Source organism: Panicum virgatum, chromosome 9K, assembly GCF_016808335.1.
Source record: "Panicum virgatum strain AP13 chromosome 9K, P.virgatum_v5, whole genome shotgun sequence".
Taxonomy (NCBI): Eukaryota; Viridiplantae; Streptophyta; class Magnoliopsida; order Poales; family Poaceae; genus Panicum; species Panicum virgatum.
The window spans coordinates 25,475,253-25,488,640 of NC_053144.1; the positions used below are offsets into that span (position 1 = coordinate 25,475,253).

Genomic DNA, 13,388 nt, shown 5'->3' on the forward strand with positions numbered 1-13,388 from the left:
GGGTCTATTTGAATTAGCTAAATTTAGGTGCTAAATTTTAGCGTCTACTCTCTCCATCCTGAAATTTAAGGTATTAGAGAGTTTAAAATTTATACCCAAATGTAAGACATTCTAAATTTTTTTGGCCCAATATCTCTCCCCCATTAATTCCAGTGGGCTAGGAAGTAATAATGGAGATCTCCTAGGTTTTAGTGCGGCAATCAATAGCTAGCTGATCCCTCTAAAAAACTAATAGCTGGCTGATAATATTGCAATTAATTAACCAAATAAAGAACTAATAAGAGATACATGCGTCTTTTTTCTATCTCTTTAGTTTGTTGGCAAAAGCTACAACGGCCTATACATTTCAGGACGGAGGGAGTACTCCGTATTAACAATCATACCCCATACTAAAGTTTTTGAATAATGGCAAAAGTTAGCCCACCCTAGCATTGTAGTTTTGAGAAGCTAGTGTTAAAGTTTCGCACTTTTAGATATTAGCATCTGGATCCAAACAACCACTTATAAATAGGATGCAGGTCAGACTAAAAAAAAGCGTGGACCAAGGATCTATTTGTAGTAGTTAAAGCTAAGTGGTAACTTTAGCACATATTGACACTCATGCACATGCTAAAGTTGAGTGTTGGCTAAAGATTAGCCCATCCAATTAGCATTTCGGTTTGGAGTGCTAAAATTTAGCATTTTCACCTATTAACACTTGGATTCAAACAGGACTAACTCGGGAGCTATACAATTTTGCGAAGCACGTGCATAGAAAAAGATGTAGTTCCAAAATTGAAAAAAATGTAGTTCCGAAATTGAAACAAACAATAGCAGCATCTCTTGTAGGCGGCAAGAGGTTGAATACGGTGGAGGCAAGAGGTTGAATATTGGTCAGCTCCCATTCATTACAGGTCTACAAAAAGCAGGGTCGTCCATGTTGAGCGAGGCGAGAGGGAAATTTTAGCGAGGCAAGGACGGTGCTTGAAGCCTCCGCGTATGATGCGCTCATGATGGGCAGGTTGGGCCCACATATCATCATGCATGCGCGAGCCCGGTAATTAAAAAAAAAGGCAGGCGTGTACCCATCTACCGCAACACGGAAGGCTGCCACGCCCGGCGGACATGCGGCGCGATAGCACAGGCGAAATAGCTGAGACTCTTAGTTGGCCTCCGTTTGGTTCAGCGATATAAGTTTACATATGAGCATAAAAATATAATTCATAGCAGATTGTATGCAAATGTTAGTATTAAATAATTGCAATCTATGCTGCAGTCAGTTAAATAGCTCACCTATCATATGAGCTGGCTGTATATGACATGGCATGGATTTGCAGCCAGCAGTTGGCTAAATTATTAGCCTTGCTCTAATGCACAATGTGCAGCTGCGGGAACGATGACTATATCTGCATTGAGCCATCCTATTGGATCGGGAGTTCAAGAGTTTGGATTGACGTATTGAAGGTGCTATCTGGGAGGGAAGCACCTGAAACAACTTATCGATTAGGTTCGGGAAGGGTGACTCTAGATGGATCAACAATAATTCAGACAATAGAAAAAAGTGTGGAATAAAGAGAAAACGGAGATTAATGTGCTTTATTTTTGAGATGTGGCCAAAATATTTGATTCTCTAGCTAGAACCTGCTCTCTATTTAGAAGATGTAGCCGCGCACACACGCGACTATCTTAGATCTTGTCTGTTGTGTGGCTTTTCTTATCGAAAGTTGTCTTCTAAGGACTGCTAAAAGCTGGCTTTTGAAAGCTGGAGAAAGAGTGAAAGACCGTGTATATTGGCTTCTGAATGAATACTCCTCAAAGCTGAAGCCAGCCAAATAGCATTTCACATAAGCCAGCAGAAGCACACATACAAGCAATACTCCTCAAAAGGGCAAGCCAGATAGACCAGCAAAAACACATCTGGATCTGCTTTTAGCTTATAATACAAATACAACATTTGCTTACCATTTTCAAAAGCTGATAGTTTTTTTGTTTCAGATTTTTGCTTTTGACACTCATAAGAAAAGGTTGGTAAATACTAATTTCACAGCGGTGGCGCCAAATGCTCACCCTCACCCCCAAGATTCCCACATTAAACAGTACATCAGATCCGGCACAGTGCTAAACAATGCAACCTTAAGGGACGGCCTCAGATCTTCTATATATACTACTAGTACGAAACTGTTTTAGGCAATGATATATCTTCATCCAGAGCTAGGCCAGGTTCAGTGCCTATTTTTATTGCCAGTTACAAATAGTACGAACTTGATAACCGAGTCATATAAATTTTATGGTGATGAAACACATCTCTCATCCCGTAGAACTCTCTCTCCTCTCACCTCATAATTATCCTATCATGTTAGCAAAATTGCTGATATGACACAATAACATGTGAAACTCCTCGTGAAACTGAGACTATAACCCAAGTGCAAGTTTTACAGAGATTTCATGCACATTAAATACAGTGACATGTTAATATTTGTGATGACATGACAAGGTAATTGCGAAGAAAGAGAGGAAAGGAGTTTCATCAGGATGAATATTATTGTACACATTGTTTTTAAAACTATGAAACTTTTTGAAACTTGCATTAAGAGGGTTATAGAGTTTCATTTCATGCAATTGCGCCCGATCACATGACGCACAATCAAATGCTATGGCTACTCTATGAAATCGTAAAATGAAATTTTGCATTGGAGGATCCTATTTCATTCGGGAACTTAAATATATTTAGAAAGGTTCTGTGCCATTCTGGCAGGGACTGGAAAATTTTCAAAATATTGTATCATCTTGACGTAACCTCTTGATATTTAGATTATATGACACTTGCAATGAAACTCTGCACTTGGAATAGTCTAACTGTGGCCGGTTAGGCCGGGTTTCTTTCTTGGGGGTTCGAATCACAGTGCTTTGTCATGTGCGAACGGAATGTGAGAGGGTATCTGGCATGGCAGCCTAGCACGGTAGGCAGCTTGCCACCAGGTCCGGGTCCAGCCAGCCAGACTAGCCGGCCGGGGGGCCCGGCGACAGCAACCCCCATTTACCTATCTGCCGCGCTGCAAGGCTGGTCCAAGTCCAACTACGCGGCGCGTTCCAAGCAGCCTCTCGCCGGCGCGCAGCAACACAATCCTTCCTTCGACGTACGCCAAGCCGTGTGCCGCGTCTCATCTGACATCTGGTGCCGTACTTCCCTGAGGTGCCGTGGTGCTACACACAGCTGATCCAGGTACTTCTTCATCGGCCCAGAGCTCGGACTTTATGGATGCATAAGGAATTCAGGTGCTTGTTGGGAACGGGAGAGGCCTCGCTCGGTGGCCAGCTGCTCCATTTTGAAGTAAGCGGTTCCGAGTTCGAATTCATCATCGGACGCACTTTCACTGGAGTGGAAAGTGGTCCGGTTGGAGATAGTGTCCCAGTGCCTAGCGTCCAGGTGATGCAAAGGGCTACTCTAGCCGTTGCCTCCTCAATTCAGGTACTTGTTTTTGAAATTTGTGATTTGCAGGCTATCCTATGAAAAGCAGTGGGGTTTTGTTGATCGAAAAAGGGCAATATGGTATAGATTAATAAAATAGAAGGAGCACCACGAATAGGCGTGTTGAAGGTCTGAAGGGCTGGATACCTTATTTGTATAAATAAGTAATAATATAAATAAATACCATTAACGTCAGGATGGCCGAGTGGTCTAAGGCGCCAGACTCAAGTTCTGGTCCTCTAACGAGGGCGTGGGTTCAAATCCCACTTCTGACATGTTGTTTATCTTTTTTCTTTTTCTTTTTAAAATAAAAATTGTTCCGACTTTTCCTCTACTTTTTGTATGGGTTCCGTACCATTTGGCCACCTTGCTGTTTTTCCTTTCGTATTTGCACGCTACAGTTCCACCCATTCATTATGTGTTCCAAAAATCCAAATTCACGTGATGCCCTCTTTTCAAATGTATATATCAAAGTCATATTTGTGCTTAAAAGGTTGGGTTCTAGTATACTGTATATATTTCAAACAGGAATCAAATTTCGTTCTAGAGGAAAATTGGATGGTTCTCAAATCACATTCATCATCGATCTTTAAGCCAGTCATTGTACAATCCATTTTTGCCAATAGACAACACGACCTCATCGTACGTTTTTTCATGTGGACAGTCAGTAACAGCCATCACAAATGGACATATGGGTCAAACTCGCAAAACATTTTTCTCACTACACCCCTTTACTTATCATATTAATTATTTAAATCGACACTAGTAGAGAACTAGAAAGCTATATATGGCGCGGCATTGCCGCGCCTGAGGACCCCTTGCTCAAGCTTTATATATGAAATGTTGATGATGAAATATTGCCTATTAAGAAGAATAGTTATTGCACATAAATTTTTTCAGTTTAAATATTTTTTGATATAATTTTATAATATTTGCCGGTGTAGTTGGGTTGCCACTCAAACAAATCACTAGGGTACATAGAAATTTACAGTGCAAGTACAGTCTATAATTTTTATTTAATTATCAGCTACTGCTTAAAAAACAAACTAATACTGTAATTTGTTTCTTTTTATAATGTTTGGTAATGTAGCTTGATTGACACATGGAAAACTTACTACTCCCTCCGTTCCAAATTATAAGACATTCCAACAATCTTGGAGAGTCAAAGTTTTTTATGTTTGACCAAATTTATATAATAGAATAATGACATTTATTATATAAACTAAGTACTATTAGATTTTTTATTAGTTATATTTTCACAATACATCAATTTGATATCATAAATCTTTATATTTCTCTCTATAATCTTGGTCAAACTTGAGATTGCTTTGACTCTCCAAGATTTTTGGGATGTCTTATAATTTGGAACGGAGGGAGTACTATATATATAAATTTTATACTACTATCGGATTATATATATTTTTTTAAAAAAATTCAGCTAGCATTTGTAAAACAAACTTATAATGTATCTATTTAAAAATAAGCAGAGATTTAGTTCCTTTTTCCATGACTAGAAATTTTGACTGTATTTTTTTAGTTTGGGAAACTTTCAGATTCCATCACTAGAGTACTTGTTTCACCTTTTTCTTCCACTTGTGGTGGTGATGACAGGATGTGCTTTGGAATTTGGCCAGTTGGGTGCTAGATCTATGTTTGGTTGGATGCAAACTATATTTTATGATTTTTTTTGAAGTGTAGCTTGATGGCATTCCATTTTATTGCTACAAGTACTTAACGGGTCATATATTGTACTTTTAGCTTATTAGCTATAAATTCTCATGTATTGCACTTTTCATGTTTTCAGTTGTAATTGTATAATTGTTGTATTTGAAAAATGGTCCAAAAACAAGCAGCTACAAGCCTATAACATACAACTTGTATGCATGCCTTGTATCTAGAAAATGGTCAAAATAGTAGCTGTAGCACACCGCTTGCATGTTTGTGTTGTATTAGGAAATTATAAATAGTCCTAATTTTTTTCTCACAGTTGTAGATTGTATGTGTGTGTTGGGCGTGTTATTGCTTAGTTTAATTCTTTTGAAACGTACAGTATGGGCATGTTTATTGCTTGAAATGTTAAAAAAAACTGAGATATCAAGGTGTGGTACCAAAGCATCTATTGGGCTGCAACATTAATAAAGCCTGCTAACAGTCCGAGAGAAAAATGTGACTAAAACAACCCATAGCACCTTAACATGCACGATGGCTATGCATCGCTCGGGCTACAAAGCTACGATCCAATCGTCTAAAGGGAGCATCTGCTGGTGGGCTGTCAATTATGTTATTTAGCCCAATAGCATTTAGTTCGGTACGTCCATTAGAAGCAGTTACATGAGGAGCCCGGAAATACTATATATCTTCCGAAATATTTTTTTCTTTCCCACCTTCCAGAATTTGAGATTCGTACAAATCATCTCATCCGTTAGATCTCCTGAACCCTATCTTCTTTCTTCTGCTGCCCCTTTCATCACCGTGCGCTGCCGCCGCCCTCCGAGCTCGCTGCGCCACCGCCTCGCCCACCGGGAGCGCTGCGCCCGCCTGCGCGCCGCAAGCCGTCGCCGCTGCGCGCTGTTGCTGCTGCCGCCCTGTGCTACGCGCTGCAGGCCGCCGCCGCTGCTGCATGTGGCTGCTGCGCTGCTGGCCGTGCGGCGGCTGCGCTGCGCTAGTGGGCCGCCGCCGCGTGCTGGCTGCCACCGCCGCTGCGCTGCTGGCTGCCACCGCCGCTGCTGCCTGCTGCGTGTGGCTGCTGCTGCTGCATGCGGCTGCGCGCTGCTGGACGCTGCTGCTGCTTGCTGCTGCTGCCGCGCCCGCGCACACCGCCGCCCGAAAAAATTGCCGTTCAACATTTCTATTTTGATATTCTCAATATTTTATGTTTCCAATTTTAACATTTTGTTTTCACAGTTTCAATATTTTGAAAAACAAATATTGAACATATTTAACAAAATATTGATTTAATTCTACTAAGATGTTGAACATATTTATAACAAATAATTGTGCCAAAATGAGCTTTAAAGATAGATATGTCATCTATCTTCCACGAGATAGGAGCCCCCTGAGGAGCCAGCCGCAAACTACTGTGTGAGCATGCTAGTAATGAGAGAGGAGCACGTAAGTTCTTTTTTCTTTTCTTTATTGATGCATGCATGCGTGTTTGAACTATCCACGAGACAGGTGCATGTGCGTTCTTTTTTCTTTCCTTTATTAATGCATGCATGCACGCATGTTTGAAGCTTTTTTTTATCTATATGCGTGCATGCTATGTGCTGCTTTTGTTTATATGCGCATGCTTGCTTACTAGCTGTGATGCAACGCCAGCACATGTACTTTTCTCTTGTTTTCTTTTTCTTCCCATTCTTCTTTCTCATATGTTCATTTTTCTTTCTTGATTTCAGTAATATCTTTAATGGTAATTTCTTCTCTGCTCGGAAACTGTATTCTTCTTCCATATTACTTTTATTTATTTTTTTAATATTTTTTCTACTTTAAATTTATAGTATTTGCTTTATTTATTATAATTTTATAATTCATATATTTTTTATTTTTAGTGGTTTAAGTGGGTGAGTGATAATATCTGGTATTTCTTTTTGCCGATACTTTTTCTTTATTTCATTTATTTTTTTATTCATTTCAATTTTTTTATATTTAAAAATGGCTCATGCTTAGTGCATACCAATTTATTTGCATTCTAGACTCATTAGTTGGTGTGTAAATAATTTCAACTCATGTTCGTGTTCCATTTGTATATAAAAATAATTTATTTGCTAGGTCGATACATTGTTCTTCATGTAGAATTATTTATTTGTGAGTAATTAATTTGTTCGTATTGTCAATTTATTTGTTCATTTCATAGATTCAATTGTTCGGCTATGCTGATTTATTTGTTCTGGATATTTTTTCCCTTATTTATGCTATATAATTAAATGTTCGCGATGTTTGATATTTTGGTCGTTGTACATTACTATTTGTTCGTTATGTTTATTTTTATGTTCGTCACAATAATTATTTGTTCGCGTTGTTAAAATATTTGTTCCCAGTAGCCGAAACTAATTATTTAGTACTAAAAATATTTTAAAAAAAATCATACAAACATAGGCAAGTGTAATGTTGTTTTGAAGATCTTGTCATAAAAAAATAATAGTACCATTGGAATTTAATTTGGATGCACGGTTCAAAATTTATAGATTTTTTAGTAGGAACTCTCCTTGCATGTGGATGATGTCAGCAATTTGTCTGGATCTGTATTTATGAATCTGGTGCTCTGTTTTTTTCTTCCAACGAGAGTATTAGTAGGGCACGTACAACGCGCCGTCGTTTGCCGTCGCCATGCAAGGAAGTTTTGCAGAAGCCCCCCTGCGCGCGCGTCGCCGAGGCCTGGTCGTCGTCTCGCTCGTCTACGAGCGGAGCTCGTGCTCCAAGGACCGAGCGACGACTCGGCGCGCGTTGTAGCAGCCGCTGCGGGGAGACGGCGGCGGCGGGGATCCCTTGCGCGCGCGGGAAGGTTTGCGCCAGAATCCCCCAGGGATGCTCGGCGTGTGCCAGTGCTGCGAGAGCGAGGGAGGAGGAAGAGGAAGGCACCGGCGGGGAGGCGTGTGCGGCGGTGCGTGCGAGGGAGCCGGGAGGGAGCGGTGCGTGCGCCTGGCGGAGGGAGCGAGGGAGCCGGGAGAGATCGAGTCAACGGAGACTACGAGAGAGATCGAGAGATGCGTCGGTGGAGTGGCGGAGCCGGAACAAACAATTATTATGGGGGCAACCTTTGGTAATTGAGGTGCTAAAATAATAAATAGTATTAAATTTATTATTCATCTAGTGGAAATTTTGCATGGCAAGGGAGGGCAATAGCCCACTTTTGCCTACACTTGGCTCCGCCACTGCAGTGGAATACAAGGAAATATAGAGAGAAAAAAGAAAAAGGAAGTGGAAAAAAAATAAAAGAAAAGAGATGAAAAAAAAAAGAAAAGAGAGAAAGATAACACCATGTATGCAACAAAATGACTACAAAAATTAAGTATGTATTAGATCATCATGATTTGTGTGTCAAAGAATACATTAAACACCCTGTAGACAGCTAAACAGATAATCCATTGTACAAGCTGTCTGTTTGAGTTGTCTATTTGTGTCAAAAAATAGCAGCTGTCTCCACCGTTGTACTTGCCCTTATTACTTAATATATTGGGCTAACATCTGACGGTGCATTTAATGCGCGCAAATTCTTCAGGTGATGGTTCGGCGTACCATCACCTCAAGCGATAACTAATCGCTCCCCCTTAACATGTCTGCATCATTGATTAAAAAAAATCAGGTCCGCATCAGGCAAACAACAGACCGTTAGCCATACCGGACGTGCAAAGGCCGGCAGAAGTGTGGGCCTGTATATGTGTAGGAGTATTTTTGGCTAAGTGGTGACTGTGGTGGGAAAAAGCGATTGATAGAAAGAACAAATATCAATCGATCGATGAGGAGATACATTTTTTTTAGATTATCTACATCCATATTTTGAATGAGGAGACACATTCTTTTTAAAAAATTATCTATACATCCATATTTGAGGTAATGGTTTATAGAAATATTGGGCTGGCCAAGATACAAGAAGATCCAATAAGATACACGTGCTTGAGTGATTTTATTGAAATCATATTGATATGCACCACGCACGCACGTATGCATGTACATGCATATGCAAATAATAGCATCACGTGGGGTGCTGTAAGTAGAAAAAACAATCGTTGGGAGCGTGGTGGATGACCGTGTTACCAATAGTGTGATGCCACATTGGCCAGGGAGGAGGTGGTACCTGTGGTGGCATCGCAGGAAATTTATTCATCGCATATGCGAGAAATCAATGCCACATCGCACAACACTATGTATCTTCTCCAGTGAGCCCGACGGCCGGACTTCGGGAGGTACTTCGGGTTTCTGGGGCAGTGCTGGCCACCGGCGGCCTAAGAATAGGGGGGAGTGGGGGCAGGGGAGCCCGGCGGTGGAGGCGGGTTTCCGGCGGCAACGGTCAGTGGCATGGACACTACTGGCGGGGGGTGGCGCGCGGGTTGATATGCGGTGGGCTCATCATTGGGCGGGGGAGTTTGGATTCGAGCTTATTGGCGCCGGCGGCAGTGGAGGGCGGCGGTGTCAGAGGTGGAGGAGGTGGAGAAAAACAGGGGCTGTTAGCTGCAAAGTGGATCGATTCCACTCGCATATGCAGGAAATAGACACCCCTGGCACCGCACGGGAAGGGGCCACTATTTTGGTGCCAAGATTAGAAATGAAATAGAAAAGAAAGAGAATGAGAAATGTGCATTAAGAGAGGGTAGCGGCAGTAGCACGCCTGCACACATCGTTGTTGCACATAGTGCTTGCAATAGATTCTATAATAATAAGGGTGCATTTGGCAAAGCTTGCCGAGCTGATTCCTTGCTGAATCTAGTAAAAGCTCTGCCGAATGGTTTTGCAGGAAGGAGTGATTTTCTGCTGATTTTATGAAATAAATTAAGAGACTAGAAGCTAAAAAAGAGTAGCTTACAATTCTGTGAGGTTTCGAAAGGTTCCTTAATTAGTTTCACCGCGACTTGCACCAAAAATCCGTTACTTCACATATGTTCAAAGAGTTGTGATTCGACAATATACGTGAGTGAGAAATAAAGTATATATGCAGGCACATATATTCTATAAGTATTGAACACATAAAAAAAGGGCCAGACAAACCGCGGCCACGACCAGCAGCTTCATCACCGGGTTCACACCAACAATAAGCTACGGAACAAGCGGGCTTTAGCCCGGCTGGTATAAGCGTGTGATGGTGTAAGAATCGATGGATCAAGAGGGGGGTGAATTGGATCTTTTTCAAATTTCTAAAACAAAGTAAAGCAACCTTAACCTATGCAAAACTAGTAAGGCTCAATTTACCAACCGGCTAGCTAGGCAAACTACACAAGCTTACAAAAATACAACTAGAGAAAAAACTAAGCAAGGTAGAGCTAAGCTATGATATCTAAGGTCAAGCACATGAATAATTGCATGAAAGTAAGTGCTTGAAAGTAAAGAGTGGGCAAGAGACAACCGGATTTTTTTCCCGTGGTGTCGATGTGTTGGCACACACCCCTAATCCACGTTGTGACACTCACTAAGAGTCTTGTCACCAACCAAGTCACCGAGACGAGGGCGCTCACTAAGAGTCTCCGTTCACCATCCTGGCGTGGTGGAGCTCAAGCCACGTACAAATTTCTTCGGGCTCCCACAATCCTTGGCAAGCTCCGGAAGAAACACCTTCAATCACCAAGATCGCCTAGGTGCTGCCAATCACCAAGAGTAACAAGCTAGGGTCTTCACTTGAGCAAGAACCGATCACCAAGAACGGATGCACACAAGCTTCTCTCTACTCAAGTCCTTAGTCTTGCTTCTTGATTGATTGAATGAACAATATGTGTGAAAGATGAAGCTCAAGGTGGCTCTCAACAATGTATAAGTGTATGAATGTAGCCTGGTGTCAAGAGTGTGCAAAATGACCCATTGGAGGGGTATATATAGGCAGCTCACACGAATAGAGCCGTTGGAGAAAAGCTGCTAGAAAACTGCGTAGCGCCGGTTAATCCGACGTACCTCCAATAGTCAGCGTCGGTTTAACCGATGAATGTAAACTGCCCATTCTGAAAACTAGCTGTTACAACTTGGGCAGATTAACCGACATATCATCGGTTTAACCGGTGAGTGTTGTTATCCACTGATCAACTGAAAAACCAAGTCTCTGGACAACTGCACCGACGTTAACTCAAAACCATCGTCGGTTTAACCGGTGAGTACAACTTCTGAAATCCCTGGAAAAACCATCTCACTGGTCAATTGCACCGACGTCTCATTTCAAACAGCGTCGGTTTAACCGGTGTATTGAACTTGAAATGCCCTAGAAAAACCAACTCTGGACTAATGCACCGACATTAATTCAAACAACATCGGTTTAACCGGTGTATAGAACCTGTCCAGACTCTGCTGACTGCGTTTAACCGATGTATAGAAAAGTAGAATCGTCGGTTAAACCGGTGTATAGACTTTTTCTGATTTTGCCTTTTCTGATTTGAGTCTTGAGTGAAATCTAAATATTCTTGAGATATAAGTTGAAAACCACTTATTTGAACTTCTAGGAACCTGAGTGACTATAGTGTGCATCCATTTTCAAATGATCATGTCCATGCTCAAGTTACTTGACCTTAACCCCTCTTAATAGTGCGATCACTACAAAACTATAAAACCTATACTAACCTAAGTGTCCTTCTCAACCTTACGACACTTAGGATTAGAAAGATCCTTAGTCTTGACATATATTTGAGTTGAATACCAAGATCGTCTTTTTGGATAACGAAATTGAGGGGCTCTTTTGACATATGACCAAATGAGTGATAATGATCTATTAAGCTGCACAAACTCATTAGACACAATAATGGTTGTCATTAATCACCGAAACATACCTTGAGGGCCTAGATGCTTACAATCTCCCTCTTTTTGGTGATTGATGAGAACACAAATATAAATAACGAGAGAGCGAGAAAGATAAAACAGGATAAACACAAGCAAACTCGAAAAAGGACCAAAGAGCTCAACGGCTCAAACGAAATCCATAGATGTCTCAAACCACAGCAAACTAAAGCGACAAATGTACATATCCATGAATTAACATCAAAAGAGATACAAAGCATCAAAAGTCCTGATAACTACGAGCTCTCTCTAACTCTACCCCCCCTGACTCCAACTCCCCCTGACTCTCTCTCCCCCTTTGGCGTCAAAGCACCAAAGAGGTGAGCTACTGGTCCGGCTGTCGCGGTACGGCAAGGAAACGGTCCGGGTTGTCATCGTCGTCGTCGTCGGACGGTGAACCCTCGGTGACGGACGGGAGCTGCTGGTCAGAACTGCCTGCTGGATCTGAACTGACTGGGAGTGTAGCTGTCGTCGAGGCTCTCGTGCTGGCACTGCCTGGAAGAGGGTCCGTAGAAGTGGTAACCGGCTCAGCAGAAGATGTGTCAACATCTGAAGTAGTAAGAGCTGAAGCTACCGGCTGTGTCGACTGTAGAACTAGAGACTCCTCTCCTCCTCCCCCTGAAGGTAGTGTCTGTGGTACAACGGGGAGGGCGACTGACTGAACTGCCGACGGAGAGTCCTGGAAGAGTGTAGTCGCTGGCAGTGGTGAGAAGAGCGGACGACTGGCAGACCCAAGAAGTGCTGGCATCGAGAACGTGGTCTCCGGTGTCACTGTAGTAGCTGGGGCTGCAGTAGGGGCTTAAGCTGGAGTGACTGCAAGCTGAGGTGCTCCAACACCCTGAAGGCCTGGCTGTCCTGGCTGCTGCGGGGCGAGTCCAGTGTGAGTGTAAAGCTATGTAATCATCTCGAACATCGCCGTCATGCCCTGCTGCATCTGCAGGAACTGAGCGTCTGTCCTCTGAGAGACTCTGTAGATAAGCTCGACAAACCGCTCCTCGGCTGCAACACGCTCTCGGGCAGCCTCTCTCTGAATGGCTGCTAGCTGGGCCTCATGGGCTCTCCTGGCCTCCTCCTGTGCTATCCGATTCTCTCGCTGCTGAGTGACAAGCTGCTGAAGAAGAGAGGTAAGCTCGGACGGCTGAGTCACCTGGGACTCTGTAACAGTAGCAACTGCCGGTGACTCTGGAGCTGACTCTTGGGACCCTCCTGCCTCGTGGTCGTGACTGGCGGGTGCTGCAGGAAAGTTCTCGGCATCCTCGGAGGAGTCTGACTCAAGCTCAGACCAGTGTATCTCATCACCGGTTTTGTAGTTCACCTACAAACATGAGAATTCACTTTTGAGTTTTAGGAACCCAAACAAGCTTTGGGCCTTGCACATGTGTGACAAGAGCTTTTGGGACCCAAAGTTGCTTGGGGAGCTTCTTCTTTGACTCCTTAGCAATTTTGCCAATGAATTTGGCCTTCACCTTGCCCT

The 13,388-nt window shown here is 42.6% G+C and overlaps 1 non-coding gene across 1 annotated transcript; it reads left to right on the forward strand.

The window, feature by feature from the left end:
- Positions 1–3,639: 3,639 nt before the first annotated feature.
- TRNAL-CAA lies at positions 3,640–3,723 on the forward strand. Its single transcript has one exon. It is a non-coding gene; the product is annotated as a tRNA-Leu (tRNA).
- The last annotated feature ends 9,665 nt before the right edge of the window (positions 3,724–13,388 follow it).